The sequence below is a fragment of the Pungitius pungitius genome, unplaced genomic scaffold (assembly GCF_949316345.1).
Source record: "Pungitius pungitius unplaced genomic scaffold, fPunPun2.1 scaffold_24, whole genome shotgun sequence".
NCBI lineage: Eukaryota > Metazoa > Chordata > Actinopteri > Perciformes > Gasterosteidae > Pungitius > Pungitius pungitius.
In genome coordinates, this window is record NW_026909886.1 from 859585 (window position 1) to 872852 (window position 13268).

The window sequence follows — 13268 nt, forward strand, 5'->3', positions numbered from 1 at the left end:
GTGGCTTACGTCCATACCATCGTCAGGCCATTTGAGGTGGCGGGAACTGCAATGGCCATCCACCGATTGGCTGGGACTCCTGGGCGGGTCTTCTCTAGTCCATCCAATTTTCGGCATAGGATATCACAGCCTTCTTTGCATACCCTTATTTAACCCACACAAAGATGCCAACGGCAGGCGTGACATAATTTTTTGACGCATTATAAAGGATTAGGAAAAAGATAAAAAGCAGCTTACGGCCATACCTCTCTGGTTCCGCCCGATCTCGTCTGATCTCGGAAGCTAAGCAGAGCAGGGCCTGGTTAGTACCTGGATGGAAGACCGCCTGGGAATCCCAGGTGCCGTAAGCTTTTTCACTTCTCTCTGAAAGCCGCCGAGCGCCGCAGATTGTACACCTACAAATTACAAAAAGTATATCACATTGTCGAAGAGATGCATGTTTAGTGTTGTTTTAACGTTGGATATATAAGGAACTTAGACAATATCATCAAAATTGATTCCGTTTCATGGTTGCTAAATTAGTGTTGATCAACATTTAACAATTGGCCTACTTTTGTTTGTAATTTAGCCGTTGAAATACAGGTGCTAACCCAACATGTTAGAATTGCCAGTGAAGAAAAGTAAAGTTACCTTCAGGTTTTAGGAACCTCTCTTGCCAATCCTAAGAACTGCTTCAATTTTAGAAAAAGAAACTCTTCTGATTATCTTTGACACGTTCTAAAGGATTAGGAAAAAGATAAAAAGCAGCTTACGGCCATACCTCTCTGGTTCCGCCCGATCTCGTCTGATCTCGGAAGCTAAGCAGAGCAGGGCCTGGTTAGTACCTGGATGGAAGACCGCCTGGGAATCCCAGGTGCCGTAAGCTTTTTCACTTCTCTCTCCGAAAGCCGCCCAGCGCCGCAGATTGTACACCTACACAATTGTAAAAAGTATTTCACATTGTAGAAGAGATGCAATAGGAAGAAGATGAAAGGTGGCTTACGTCCATACCATCGTCAGGCCATTTGAGGTGGCGGGGACTGCAATGGCCATCCACCGATTGGCTGGGACTCCTGGGCGGGTCTTCTCTAGTCCATCCAATTTTCGGCATAGGATGTCACAGCCTTCTTTGCATACCCTTATTTAACCCACACAAAGATGCCAACGGCAGGCGTGACATAATTTTTTGACGCATTATAAAGGATTAGGAAAAAGATAAAAAGCAGCTTACGGCCATACCTCTCTGGTTCCGCCCGATCTCGTCTGATCTCGGAAGCTAAGCAGAGCAGGGCCTGGTTAGTACCTGGATGGAAGACCGCCTGGGAATCCCAGGTGCCGTAAGCTTTTTCACTTCTCTCTGAAAGCCGCCGAGCGCCGCAGATTGTACACCTACAAATTACAAAAAGTATATCACATTGTCGAAGAGATGCATGTTTAGTGTTGTTTTAACGTTGGATATATAAGGAACTTAGACAATATCATCAAAATTGATTCCGTTTCATGGTTGCTAAATTAGTGTTGATCAACATTTAACAATTGGCCTACTTTTGTTTGTAATTTAGCCGATGAAATACAGGTGCTAACCCAACATGTTAGAATTGCCAGTGAAGAAAAGTAAAGTTACCTTCAGGTTTTAGGAACCTCTCTTGCCAATCCTAAGAACTGCTTCAATTTTAGAAAAAGAAACTCTTCTGATTATCTTTGACACGTTCTAAAGGATTAGGAAAAAGATAAAAAGCAGCTTACGGCCATACCTCTCTGGTTCCGCCCGATCTCGTCTGATCTCGGAAGCTAAGCAGAGCGGGGCCTGGTTAGTACCTGGATGGAAGACCGCCTGGGAATCCCAGGTGCCGTAAGCTTTTTCACTTCTCTCTCCGAAAGCCGCCCAGCGCCGCAGATTCTACACCTACACAATTGTAAAAAGTATTTCACATTGTAGAAGAGATGCAATAGGAAGAAGATGAAAGGTGGCTTACGTCCATACCATCGTCAGGCCATTTGAGGTGGCGGGAACTGCAATGGCCATCCACCGATTGGCTGGGACTCCTGGGCGGGTCTTCTCTAGTCCATCCAATTTTCGGCATAGGATATCACAGCCTTCTTTGCATACCCTTATTTAACCCACACAAAGATGCCAACGGCAGGCGTGACATAATTTTTTGACGCATTATAAAGGATTAGGAAAAAGATAAAAAGCAGCTTACGGCCATACCTCTCTGGTTCCGCCCGATCTCGTCTGATCTCGGAAGCTAAGCAGAGCAGGGCCTGGTTAGTACCTGGATGGAAGACCGCCTGGGAATCCCAGGTGCCGTAAGCTTTTTCACTTCTCTCTGAAAGCCGCCGAGCGCCGCAGATTGTACACCTACAAATTACAAAAAGTATATCACATTGTCGAAGAGATGCATGTTTAGTGTTGTTTTAACGTTGGATATATAAGGAACTTAGACAATATCATCAAAATTGATTCCGTTTCATGGTTGCTAAATTAGTGTTGATCAACATTTAACAATTGGCCTACTTTTGTTTGTAATTTAGCCGTTGAAATACAGGTGCTAACCCAACATGTTAGAATTGCCAGTGAAGAAAAGTAAAGTTACCTTCAGGTTTTAGGAACCTCTCTTGCCAATCCTAAGAACTGCTTCAATTTTAGAAAAAGAAACTCTTCTGATTATCTTTGACACGTTCTAAAGGATTAGGAAAAAGATAAAAAGCAGCTTACGGCCATACCTCTCTGGTTCCGCCCGATCTCGTCTGATCTCGGAAGCTAAGCAGAGCAGGGCCTGGTTAGTACCTGGATGGAAGACCGCCTGGGAATCCCAGGTGCCGTAAGCTTTTTCACTTCTCTCTCCGAAAGCCGCCCAGCGCCGCAGATTCTACACCTACACAATTGTAAAAAGTATTTCACATTGTAGAAGAGATGCAATAGGAAGAAGATGAAAGGTGGCTTACGTCCATACCATCGTCAGGCCATTTGAGGTGGCGGGGACTGCAATGGCCATCCACCGATTGGCTGGGACTCCTGGGCGGGTCTTCTCTAGTCCATCCAATTTTCGGCATAGGATGTCACAGCCTTCTTTGCATACCCTTATTTAACCCACACAAAGATGCCAACGGCAGGCGTGACATAATTTTTTGACGCATTATAAAGGATTAGGAAAAAGATAAAAAGCAGCTTACGGCCATACCTCTCTGGTTCCGCCCGATCTCGTCTGATCTCGGAAGCTAAGCAGAGCAGGGCCTGGTTAGTACCTGGATGGAAGACCGCCTGGGAATCCCAGGTGCCGTAAGCTTTTTCACTTCTCTCTGAAAGCCGCCGAGCGCCGCAGATTGTACACCTACAAATTACAAAAAGTATATCACATTGTCGAAGAGATGCATGTTTAGTGTTGTTTTAACGTTGGATATATAAGGAACTTAGACAATATCATCAAAATTGATTCCGTTTCATGGTTGCTAAATTAGTGTTGATCAACATTTAACAATTGGCCTACTTTTGTTTGTAATTTAGCCGTTGAAATACAGGTGCTAACCCAACATGTTAGAATTGCCAGTGAAGAAAAGTAAAGTTACCTTCAGGTTTTAGGAACCTCTCTTGCCAATCCTAAGAACTGCTTCAATTTTAGAAAAAGAAACTCTTCTGATTATCTTTGACACGTTCTAAAGGATTAGGAAAAAGATAAAAAGCAGCTTACGGCCATACCTCTCTGGTTCCGCCCGATCTCGTCTGATCTCGGAAGCTAAGCAGAGCAGGGCCTGGTTAGTACCTGGATGGAAGACCGCCTGGGAATCCCAGGTGCCGTAAGCTTTTTCACTTCTCTCTCCGAAAGCCGCCCAGCGCCGCAGATTCTACACCTACACAATTGTAAAAAGTATTTCACATTGTAGAAGAGATGCAATAGGAAGAAGATGAAAGGTGGCTTACGTCCATACCATCGTCAGGCCATTTGAGGTGGCGGGGACTGCAATGGCCATCCACCGATTGGCTGGGACTCCTGGGCGGGTCTTCTCTAGTCCATCCAATTTTCGGCATAGGATGTCACAGCCTTCTTTGCATACCCTTATTTAACCCACACAAAGATGCCAACGGCAGGCGTGACATAATTTTTTGACGCATTATAAAGGATTAGGAAAAAGATAAAAAGCAGCTTACGGCCATACCTCTCTGGTTCCGCCCGATCTCGTCTGATCTCGGAAGCTAAGCAGAGCAGGGCCTGGTTAGTACCTGGATGGAAGACCGCCTGGGAATCCCAGGTGCCGTAAGCTTTTTCACTTCTCTCTGAAAGCCGCCGAGCGCCGCAGATTGTACACCTACAAATTACAAAAAGTATATCACATTGTCGAAGAGATGCATGTTTAGTGTTGTTTTAACGTTGGATATATAAGGAACTTAGACAATATCATCAAAATTGATTCCGTTTCATGGTTGCTAAATTAGTGTTGATCAACATTTAACAATTGGCCTACTTTTGTTTGTAATTTAGCCGTTGAAATACAGGTGCTAACCCAACATGTTAGAATTGCCAGTGAAGAAAAGTAAAGTTACCTTCAGGTTTTAGGAACCTCTCTTGCCAATCCTAAGAACTGCTTCAATTTTAGAAAAAGAAACTCTTCTGATTATCTTTGACACGTTCTAAAGGATTAGGAAAAAGATAAAAAGCAGCTTACGGCCATACCTCTCTGGTTCCGCCCGATCTCGTCTGATCTCGGAAGCTAAGCAGAGCAGGGCCTGGTTAGTACCTGGATGGAAGACCGCCTGGGAATCCCAGGTGCCGTAAGCTTTTTCACTTCTCTCTGAAAGCCGCCGAGCGCCGCAGATTGTACACCTACAAATTACAAAAAGTATATCACATTGTCGAAGAGATGCATGTTTAGTGTTGTTTTAACGTTGGATATATAAGGAACTTAGACAATATCATCAAAATTGATTCCGTTTCATGGTTGCTAAATTAGTGTTGATCAACATTTAACAATTGGCCTACTTTTGTTTGTAATTTAGCCGTTGAAATACAGGTGCTAACCCAACATGTTAGAATTGCCAGTGAAGAAAAGTAAAGTTACCTTCAGGTTTTAGGAACCTCTCTTGCCAATCCTAAGAACTGCTTCAATTTTAGAAAAAGAAACTCTTCTGATTATCTTTGACACGTTCTAAAGGATTAGGAAAAAGATAAAAAGCAGCTTACGGCCATACCTCTCTGGTTCCGCCCGATCTCGTCTGATCTCGGAAGCTAAGCAGAGCAGGGCCTGGTTAGTACCTGGATGGAAGACCGCCTGGGAATCCCAGGTGCCGTAAGCTTTTTCACTTCTCTCTCCGAAAGCCGCCCAGCGCCGCAGATTGTACACCTACACAATTGTAAAAAGTATTTCACATTGTAGAAGAGATGCAATAGGAAGAAGATGAAAGGTGGCTTACGTCCATACCATCGTCAGGCCATTTGAGGTGGCGGGGACTGCAATGGCCATCCACCGATTGGCTGGGACTCCTGGGCGGGTCTTCTCTAGTCCATCCAATTTTCGGCATAGGATGTCACAGCCTTCTTTGCATACCCTTATTTAACCCACACAAAGATGCCAACGGCAGGCGTGACATAATTTTTTGACGCATTATAAAGGATTAGGAAAAAGATAAAAAGCAGCTTACGGCCATACCTCTCTGGTTCCGCCCGATCTCGTCTGATCTCGGAAGCTAAGCAGAGCAGGGCCTGGTTAGTACCTGGATGGAAGACCGCCTGGGAATCCCAGGTGCCGTAAGCTTTTTCACTTCTCTCTGAAAGCCGCCGAGCGCCGCAGATTGTACACCTACAAATTACAAAAAGTATATCACATTGTCGAAGAGATGCATGTTTAGTGTTGTTTTAACGTTGGATATATAAGGAACTTAGACAATATCATCAAAATTGATTCCGTTTCATGGTTGCTAAATTAGTGTTGATCAACATTTAACAATTGGCCTACTTTTGTTTGTAATTTAGCCGATGAAATACAGGTGCTAACCCAACATGTTAGAATTGCCAGTGAAGAAAAGTAAAGTTACCTTCAGGTTTTAGGAACCTCTCTTGCCAATCCTAAGAACTGCTTCAATTTTAGAAAAAGAAACTCTTCTGATTATCTTTGACACGTTCTAAAGGATTAGGAAAAAGATAAAAAGCAGCTTACGGCCATACCTCTCTGGTTCCGCCCGATCTCGTCTGATCTCGGAAGCTAAGCAGAGCGGGGCCTGGTTAGTACCTGGATGGAAGACCGCCTGGGAATCCCAGGTGCCGTAAGCTTTTTCACTTCTCTCTCCGAAAGCCGCCCAGCGCCGCAGATTCTACACCTACACAATTGTAAAAAGTATTTCACATTGTAGAAGAGATGCAATAGGAAGAAGATGAAAGGTGGCTTACGTCCATACCATCGTCAGGCCATTTGAGGTGGCGGGAACTGCAATGGCCATCCACCGATTGGCTGGGACTCCTGGGCGGGTCTTCTCTAGTCCATCCAATTTTCGGCATAGGATATCACAGCCTTCTTTGCATACCCTTATTTAACCCACACAAAGATGCCAACGGCAGGCGTGACATAATTTTTTGACGCATTATAAAGGATTAGGAAAAAGATAAAAAGCAGCTTACGGCCATACCTCTCTGGTTCCGCCCGATCTCGTCTGATCTCGGAAGCTAAGCAGAGCAGGGCCTGGTTAGTACCTGGATGGAAGACCGCCTGGGAATCCCAGGTGCCGTAAGCTTTTTCACTTCTCTCTGAAAGCCGCCGAGCGCCGCAGATTGTACACCTACAAATTACAAAAAGTATATCACATTGTCGAAGAGATGCATGTTTAGTGTTGTTTTAACGTTGGATATATAAGGAACTTAGACAATATCATCAAAATTGATTCCGTTTCATGGTTGCTAAATTAGTGTTGATCAACATTTAACAATTGGCCTACTTTTGTTTGTAATTTAGCCGTTGAAATACAGGTGCTAACCCAACATGTTAGAATTGCCAGTGAAGAAAAGTAAAGTTACCTTCAGGTTTTAGGAACCTCTCTTGCCAATCCTAAGAACTGCTTCAATTTTAGAAAAAGAAACTCTTCTGATTATCTTTGACACGTTCTAAAGGATTAGGAAAAAGATAAAAAGCAGCTTACGGCCATACCTCTCTGGTTCCGCCCGATCTCGTCTGATCTCGGAAGCTAAGCAGAGCAGGGCCTGGTTAGTACCTGGATGGAAGACCGCCTGGGAATCCCAGGTGCCGTAAGCTTTTTCACTTCTCTCTCCGAAAGCCGCCCAGCGCCGCAGATTCTACACCTACACAATTGTAAAAAGTATTTCACATTGTAGAAGAGATGCAATAGGAAGAAGATGAAAGGTGGCTTACGTCCATACCATCGTCAGGCCATTTGAGGTGGCGGGGACTGCAATGGCCATCCACCGATTGGCTGGGACTCCTGGGCGGGTCTTCTCTAGTCCATCCAATTTTCGGCATAGGATGTCACAGCCTTCTTTGCATACCCTTATTTAACCCACACAAAGATGCCAACGGCAGGCGTGACATAATTTTTTGACGCATTATAAAGGATTAGGAAAAAGATAAAAAGCAGCTTACGGCCATACCTCTCTGGTTCCGCCCGATCTCGTCTGATCTCGGAAGCTAAGCAGAGCAGGGCCTGGTTAGTACCTGGATGGAAGACCGCCTGGGAATCCCAGGTGCCGTAAGCTTTTTCACTTCTCTCTGAAAGCCGCCGAGCGCCGCAGATTGTACACCTACAAATTACAAAAAGTATATCACATTGTCGAAGAGATGCATGTTTAGTGTTGTTTTAACGTTGGATATATAAGGAACTTAGACAATATCATCAAAATTGATTCCGTTTCATGGTTGCTAAATTAGTGTTGATCAACATTTAACAATTGGCCTACTTTTGTTTGTAATTTAGCCGTTGAAATACAGGTGCTAACCCAACATGTTAGAATTGCCAGTGAAGAAAAGTAAAGTTACCTTCAGGTTTTAGGAACCTCTCTTGCCAATCCTAAGAACTGCTTCAATTTTAGAAAAAGAAACTCTTCTGATTATCTTTGACACGTTCTAAAGGATTAGGAAAAAGATAAAAAGCAGCTTACGGCCATACCTCTCTGGTTCCGCCCGATCTCGTCTGATCTCGGAAGCTAAGCAGAGCAGGGCCTGGTTAGTACCTGGATGGAAGACCGCCTGGGAATCCCAGGTGCCGTAAGCTTTTTCACTTCTCTCTCCGAAAGCCGCCCAGCGCCGCAGATTCTACACCTACACAATTGTAAAAAGTATTTCACATTGTAGAAGAGATGCAATAGGAAGAAGATGAAAGGTGGCTTACGTCCATACCATCGTCAGGCCATTTGAGGTGGCGGGGACTGCAATGGCCATCCACCGATTGGCTGGGACTCCTGGGCGGGTCTTCTCTAGTCCATCCAATTTTCGGCATAGGATGTCACAGCCTTCTTTGCATACCCTTATTTAACCCACACAAAGATGCCAACGGCAGGCGTGACATAATTTTTTGACGCATTATAAAGGATTAGGAAAAAGATAAAAAGCAGCTTACGGCCATACCTCTCTGGTTCCGCCCGATCTCGTCTGATCTCGGAAGCTAAGCAGAGCAGGGCCTGGTTAGTACCTGGATGGAAGACCGCCTGGGAATCCCAGGTGCCGTAAGCTTTTTCACTTCTCTCTGAAAGCCGCCGAGCGCCGCAGATTGTACACCTACAAATTACAAAAAGTATATCACATTGTCGAAGAGATGCATGTTTAGTGTTGTTTTAACGTTGGATATATAAGGAACTTAGACAATATCATCAAAATTGATTCCGTTTCATGGTTGCTAAATTAGTGTTGATCAACATTTAACAATTGGCCTACTTTTGTTTGTAATTTAGCCGTTGAAATACAGGTGCTAACCCAACATGTTAGAATTGCCAGTGAAGAAAAGTAAAGTTACCTTCAGGTTTTAGGAACCTCTCTTGCCAATCCTAAGAACTGCTTCAATTTTAGAAAAAGAAACTCTTCTGATTATCTTTGACACGTTCTAAAGGATTAGGAAAAAGATAAAAAGCAGCTTACGGCCATACCTCTCTGGTTCCGCCCGATCTCGTCTGATCTCGGAAGCTAAGCAGAGCAGGGCCTGGTTAGTACCTGGATGGAAGACCGCCTGGGAATCCCAGGTGCCGTAAGCTTTTTCACTTCTCTCTCCGAAAGCCGCCCAGCGCCGCAGATTCTACACCTACACAATTGTAAAAAGTATTTCACATTGTAGAAGAGATGCAATAGGAAGAAGATGAAAGGTGGCTTACGTCCATACCATCGTCAGGCCATTTGAGGTGGCGGGGACTGCAATGGCCATCCACCGATTGGCTGGGACTCCTGGGCGGGTCTTCTCTAGTCCATCCAATTTTCGGCATAGGATGTCACAGCCTTCTTTGCATACCCTTATTTAACCCACACAAAGATGCCAACGGCAGGCGTGACATAATTTTTTGACGCATTATAAAGGATTAGGAAAAAGATAAAAAGCAGCTTACGGCCATACCTCTCTGGTTCCGCCCGATCTCGTCTGATCTCGGAAGCTAAGCAGAGCAGGGCCTGGTTAGTACCTGGATGGAAGACCGCCTGGGAATCCCAGGTGCCGTAAGCTTTTTCACTTCTCTCTGAAAGCCGCCGAGCGCCGCAGATTGTACACCTACAAATTACAAAAAGTATATCACATTGTCGAAGAGATGCATGTTTAGTGTTGTTTTAACGTTGGATATATAAGGAACTTAGACAATATCATCAAAATTGATTCCGTTTCATGGTTGCTAAATTAGTGTTGATCAACATTTAACAATTGGCCTACTTTTGTTTGTAATTTAGCCGTTGAAATACAGGTGCTAACCCAACATGTTAGAATTGCCAGTGAAGAAAAGTAAAGTTACCTTCAGGTTTTAGGAACCTCTCTTGCCAATCCTAAGAACTGCTTCAATTTTAGAAAAAGAAACTCTTCTGATTATCTTTGACACGTTCTAAAGGATTAGGAAAAAGATAAAAAGCAGCTTACGGCCATACCTCTCTGGTTCCGCCCGATCTCGTCTGATCTCGGAAGCTAAGCAGAGCAGGGCCTGGTTAGTACCTGGATGGAAGACCGCCTGGGAATCCCAGGTGCCGTAAGCTTTTTCACTTCTCTCTCCGAAAGCCGCCCAGCGCCGCAGATTCTACACCTACACAATTGTAAAAAGTATTTCACATTGTAGAAGAGATGCAATAGGAAGAAGATGAAAGGTGGCTTACGTCCATACCATCGTCAGGCCATTTGAGGTGGCGGGGACTGCAATGGCCATCCACCGATTGGCTGGGACTCCTGGGCGGGTCTTCTCTAGTCCATCCAATTTTCGGCATAGGATGTCACAGCCTTCTTTGCATACCCTTATTTAACCCACACAAAGATGCCAACGGCAGGCGTGACATAATTTTTTGACGCATTATAAAGGATTAGGAAAAAGATAAAAAGCAGCTTACGGCCATACCTCTCTGGTTCCGCCCGATCTCGTCTGATCTCGGAAGCTAAGCAGAGCAGGGCCTGGTTAGTACCTGGATGGAAGACCGCCTGGGAATCCCAGGTGCCGTAAGCTTTTTCACTTCTCTCTGAAAGCCGCCGAGCGCCGCAGATTGTACACCTACAAATTACAAAAAGTATATCACATTGTCGAAGAGATGCATGTTTAGTGTTGTTTTAACGTTGGATATGAAAGGAAATTAGACAATATTATCCAAAATGATTCCGTTTCATGATTGCTAAATTAGTGTTGATCAACATTTACGATTGGCATACTATTGTTTGTAATTTAGCCGTTGAAATACAGGTGCTAACCCAACATGTTAGAATTGCCAGTGAAGAAAAGTAAAGTTACCTTCAGGCTTTAGGAACCTCTCTTGCCAATGCTAAGAACTGCTTCAATTTTAGAAAAAGAAACTTCTGATTATCTTTGACACGTTCTAAAGGATTAGGAAAAAGATATTAAAGCAGCTTACGGCCATACCTCTCTGGTTCCGCCCGATCTCGTCTGATCTCGGAAGCTAAGCAGAGCAGGGCCTGGTTAGTACCTGGATGGAAGACCGCCTGGGAATCCCAGGTGCCGTAAGCTTTTTCACTTCTCTCTCCGAAAGCCGCCCAGCGCCGCAGATTGTACACCTACACAATTGTAAAAAGTATTTCACATTGTAGAAGAGATGCAATAGGAAGAAGATGAAAGGTGGCTTACGTCCATACCATCGTCAGGCCATTTGAGGTGGCGGGGACTGCAATGGCCATCCACCGATTGGCTGGGACTCCTGGGCGGGTCTTCTCTAGTCCATCCAATTTTCGGCATAGGATGTCACAGCCTTCTTTGCATACCCTTATTTAAACCACACAAAGATGCCAACGGCAGGCGTGACATAATTTTTTGACGCATTATAAAGGATTAGGAAAAAGATAAAAAGCAGCTTACGGCCATACCTCTCTGGTTCCGCCCGATCTCGTCTGATCTCGGAAGCTAAGCAGAGCAGGGCCTGGTTAGTACCTGGATGGAAGACCGCCTGGGAATCCCAGGTGCCGTAAGCTTTTTCACTTCTCTCTGAAAGCCGCCGAGCGCCGCAGATTGTACACCTACAAATTACAAAAAGTATATCACATTGTCGAAGAGATGCATGTTTAGTGTTGTTTTAACGTTGGATATATAAGGAACTTAGACAATATCATCAAAATTGATTCCGTTTCATGGTTGCTAAATTAGTGTTGATCAACATTTAACAATTGGCCTACTTTTGTTTGTAATTTAGCCGTTGAAATACAGGTGCTAACCCAACATGTTAGAATTGCCAGTGAAGAAAAGTAAAGTTACCTTCAGGTTTTAGGAACCTCTCTTGCCAATCCTAAGAACTGCTTCAATTTTAGAAAAAGAAACTCTTCTGATTATCTTTGACACGTTCTAAAGGATTAGGAAAAAGATAAAAAGCAGCTTACGGCCATACCTCTCTGGTTCCGCCCGATCTCGTCTGATCTCGGAAGCTAAGCAGAGCAGGGCCTGGTTAGTACCTGGATGGAAGACCGCCTGGGAATCCCAGGTGCCGTAAGCTTTTTCACTTCTCTCTCCGAAAGCCGCCCAGCGCCGCAGATTCTACACCTACACAATTGTAAAAAGTATTTCACATTGTAGAAGAGATGCAATAGGAAGAAGATGAAAGGTGGCTTACGTCCATACCATCGTCAGGCCATTTGAGGTGGCGGGGACTGCAATGGCCATCCACCGATTGGCTGGGACTCCTGGGCCGGTCTTCTCTAGTCCATCCAATTTTCGGCATAGGATGTCACAGCCTTCTTTGCATACCCTTATTTAACCCACACAAAGATGCCAACGGCAGGCGTGACATAATTTTTTGACGCATTATAAAGGATTAGGAAAAAGATAAAAAGCAGCTTACGGCCATACCTCTCTGGTTCCGCCCGATCTCGTCTGATCTCGGAAGCTAAGCAGAGCAGGGCCTGGTTAGTACCTGGATGGAAGACCGCCTGGGAATCCCAGGTGCCGTAAGCTTTTTCACTTCTCTCTGAAAGCCGCCGAGCGCCGCAGATTGTACACCTACAAATTACAAAAAGTATATCACATTGTCGAAGAGATGCATGTTTAGTGTTGTTTTAACGTTGGATATATAAGGAACTTAGACAATATCATCAAAATTGATTCCGTTTCATGGTTGCTAAATTAGTGTTGATCAACATTTAACAATTGGCCTACTTTTGTTTGTAATTTAGCCGTTGAAATACAGGTGCTAACCCAACATGTTAGAATTGCCAGTGAAGAAAAGTAAAGTTACCTTCAGGTTTTAGGAACCTCTCTTGCCAATCCTAAGAACTGCTTCAATTTTAGAAAAAGAAACTCTTCTGATTATCTTTGACACGTTCTAAAGGATTAGGAAAAAGATAAAAAGCAGCTTACGGCCATACCTCTCTGGTTCCGCCCGATCTCGTCTGATCTCGGAAGCTAAGCAGAGCAGGGCCTGGTTAGTACCTGGATGGAAGACCGCCTGGGAATCCCAGGTGCCGTAAGCTTTTTCACTTCTCTCTCCGAAAGCCGCCCAGCGCCGCAGATTCTACACCTACACAATTGTAAAAAGTATTTCACATTGTAGAAGAGATGCAATAGGAAGAAGATGAAAGGTGGCTTACGTCCATACCATCGTCAGGCCATTTGAGGTGGCGGGGACTGCAATGGCCATCCACCGATTGGCTGGGACTCCTGGGCGGGTCTTCTCTAGTCCATCCA

General features: G+C 44.5%; 27 non-coding genes across 27 annotated transcripts; all 27 read left to right on the top strand.

Moving 5' to 3' along the window:
* The first annotated feature begins 231 nt into the window (after positions 1-231).
* LOC134117961 (5S ribosomal RNA) lies at positions 232-350 on the top strand. Its single transcript, XR_009949518.1, has one exon. It is a non-coding gene; the product is annotated as a 5S ribosomal RNA (ribosomal RNA).
* A 396-nt stretch (positions 351-746) lies between these two features.
* Positions 747-865, top strand: LOC134117963 (5S ribosomal RNA). Its single transcript, XR_009949520.1, has one exon. It is a non-coding gene; the product is annotated as a 5S ribosomal RNA (ribosomal RNA).
* Positions 866-1204: 339 nt separating this feature from the next.
* Positions 1205-1323, top strand: LOC134117964 (5S ribosomal RNA). Its single transcript, XR_009949521.1, has one exon. It is a non-coding gene; the product is annotated as a 5S ribosomal RNA (ribosomal RNA).
* Positions 1324-1719: 396 nt separating this feature from the next.
* Positions 1720-1838, top strand: LOC134118649 (5S ribosomal RNA). The gene has a single exon (XR_009950209.1). It is a non-coding gene; the product is annotated as a 5S ribosomal RNA (ribosomal RNA).
* Positions 1839-2177: 339 nt separating this feature from the next.
* On the top strand, positions 2178-2296 carry LOC134117965 (5S ribosomal RNA). The gene has a single exon (XR_009949522.1). It is a non-coding gene; the product is annotated as a 5S ribosomal RNA (ribosomal RNA).
* Positions 2297-2692: 396 nt separating this feature from the next.
* On the top strand, positions 2693-2811 carry LOC134117966 (5S ribosomal RNA). Its single transcript, XR_009949523.1, has one exon. It is a non-coding gene; the product is annotated as a 5S ribosomal RNA (ribosomal RNA).
* Positions 2812-3150: 339 nt separating this feature from the next.
* LOC134117967 (5S ribosomal RNA) lies at positions 3151-3269 on the top strand. Its single transcript, XR_009949524.1, has one exon. It is a non-coding gene; the product is annotated as a 5S ribosomal RNA (ribosomal RNA).
* Positions 3270-3665: 396 nt separating this feature from the next.
* Positions 3666-3784, top strand: LOC134117968 (5S ribosomal RNA). The gene has a single exon (XR_009949525.1). It is a non-coding gene; the product is annotated as a 5S ribosomal RNA (ribosomal RNA).
* A 339-nt stretch (positions 3785-4123) lies between these two features.
* On the top strand, positions 4124-4242 carry LOC134117969 (5S ribosomal RNA). Its single transcript, XR_009949526.1, has one exon. It is a non-coding gene; the product is annotated as a 5S ribosomal RNA (ribosomal RNA).
* Positions 4243-4638: 396 nt separating this feature from the next.
* Positions 4639-4757, top strand: LOC134117970 (5S ribosomal RNA). The gene has a single exon (XR_009949527.1). It is a non-coding gene; the product is annotated as a 5S ribosomal RNA (ribosomal RNA).
* Positions 4758-5153: 396 nt separating this feature from the next.
* LOC134117971 (5S ribosomal RNA) lies at positions 5154-5272 on the top strand. Its single transcript, XR_009949528.1, has one exon. It is a non-coding gene; the product is annotated as a 5S ribosomal RNA (ribosomal RNA).
* Positions 5273-5611: 339 nt separating this feature from the next.
* On the top strand, positions 5612-5730 carry LOC134117972 (5S ribosomal RNA). The gene has a single exon (XR_009949529.1). It is a non-coding gene; the product is annotated as a 5S ribosomal RNA (ribosomal RNA).
* A 396-nt stretch (positions 5731-6126) lies between these two features.
* On the top strand, positions 6127-6245 carry LOC134118650 (5S ribosomal RNA). Its single transcript, XR_009950210.1, has one exon. It is a non-coding gene; the product is annotated as a 5S ribosomal RNA (ribosomal RNA).
* Positions 6246-6584: 339 nt separating this feature from the next.
* LOC134117974 (5S ribosomal RNA) lies at positions 6585-6703 on the top strand. Its single transcript, XR_009949531.1, has one exon. It is a non-coding gene; the product is annotated as a 5S ribosomal RNA (ribosomal RNA).
* A 396-nt stretch (positions 6704-7099) lies between these two features.
* Positions 7100-7218, top strand: LOC134117975 (5S ribosomal RNA). Its single transcript, XR_009949532.1, has one exon. It is a non-coding gene; the product is annotated as a 5S ribosomal RNA (ribosomal RNA).
* A 339-nt stretch (positions 7219-7557) lies between these two features.
* On the top strand, positions 7558-7676 carry LOC134117976 (5S ribosomal RNA). The gene has a single exon (XR_009949533.1). It is a non-coding gene; the product is annotated as a 5S ribosomal RNA (ribosomal RNA).
* A 396-nt stretch (positions 7677-8072) lies between these two features.
* On the top strand, positions 8073-8191 carry LOC134117977 (5S ribosomal RNA). The gene has a single exon (XR_009949534.1). It is a non-coding gene; the product is annotated as a 5S ribosomal RNA (ribosomal RNA).
* A 339-nt stretch (positions 8192-8530) lies between these two features.
* On the top strand, positions 8531-8649 carry LOC134117978 (5S ribosomal RNA). Its single transcript, XR_009949535.1, has one exon. It is a non-coding gene; the product is annotated as a 5S ribosomal RNA (ribosomal RNA).
* A 396-nt stretch (positions 8650-9045) lies between these two features.
* LOC134117979 (5S ribosomal RNA) lies at positions 9046-9164 on the top strand. The gene has a single exon (XR_009949536.1). It is a non-coding gene; the product is annotated as a 5S ribosomal RNA (ribosomal RNA).
* Positions 9165-9503: 339 nt separating this feature from the next.
* Positions 9504-9622, top strand: LOC134117980 (5S ribosomal RNA). The gene has a single exon (XR_009949537.1). It is a non-coding gene; the product is annotated as a 5S ribosomal RNA (ribosomal RNA).
* Positions 9623-10018: 396 nt separating this feature from the next.
* On the top strand, positions 10019-10137 carry LOC134117981 (5S ribosomal RNA). Its single transcript, XR_009949538.1, has one exon. It is a non-coding gene; the product is annotated as a 5S ribosomal RNA (ribosomal RNA).
* Positions 10138-10476: 339 nt separating this feature from the next.
* Positions 10477-10595, top strand: LOC134117982 (5S ribosomal RNA). Its single transcript, XR_009949539.1, has one exon. It is a non-coding gene; the product is annotated as a 5S ribosomal RNA (ribosomal RNA).
* A 394-nt stretch (positions 10596-10989) lies between these two features.
* On the top strand, positions 10990-11108 carry LOC134117983 (5S ribosomal RNA). The gene has a single exon (XR_009949540.1). It is a non-coding gene; the product is annotated as a 5S ribosomal RNA (ribosomal RNA).
* A 339-nt stretch (positions 11109-11447) lies between these two features.
* Positions 11448-11566, top strand: LOC134117985 (5S ribosomal RNA). The gene has a single exon (XR_009949542.1). It is a non-coding gene; the product is annotated as a 5S ribosomal RNA (ribosomal RNA).
* A 396-nt stretch (positions 11567-11962) lies between these two features.
* LOC134117986 (5S ribosomal RNA) lies at positions 11963-12081 on the top strand. The gene has a single exon (XR_009949543.1). It is a non-coding gene; the product is annotated as a 5S ribosomal RNA (ribosomal RNA).
* A 339-nt stretch (positions 12082-12420) lies between these two features.
* LOC134117987 (5S ribosomal RNA) lies at positions 12421-12539 on the top strand. The gene has a single exon (XR_009949544.1). It is a non-coding gene; the product is annotated as a 5S ribosomal RNA (ribosomal RNA).
* A 396-nt stretch (positions 12540-12935) lies between these two features.
* Positions 12936-13054, top strand: LOC134117988 (5S ribosomal RNA). Its single transcript, XR_009949545.1, has one exon. It is a non-coding gene; the product is annotated as a 5S ribosomal RNA (ribosomal RNA).
* Positions 13055-13268: the final 214 nt, after the last annotated feature.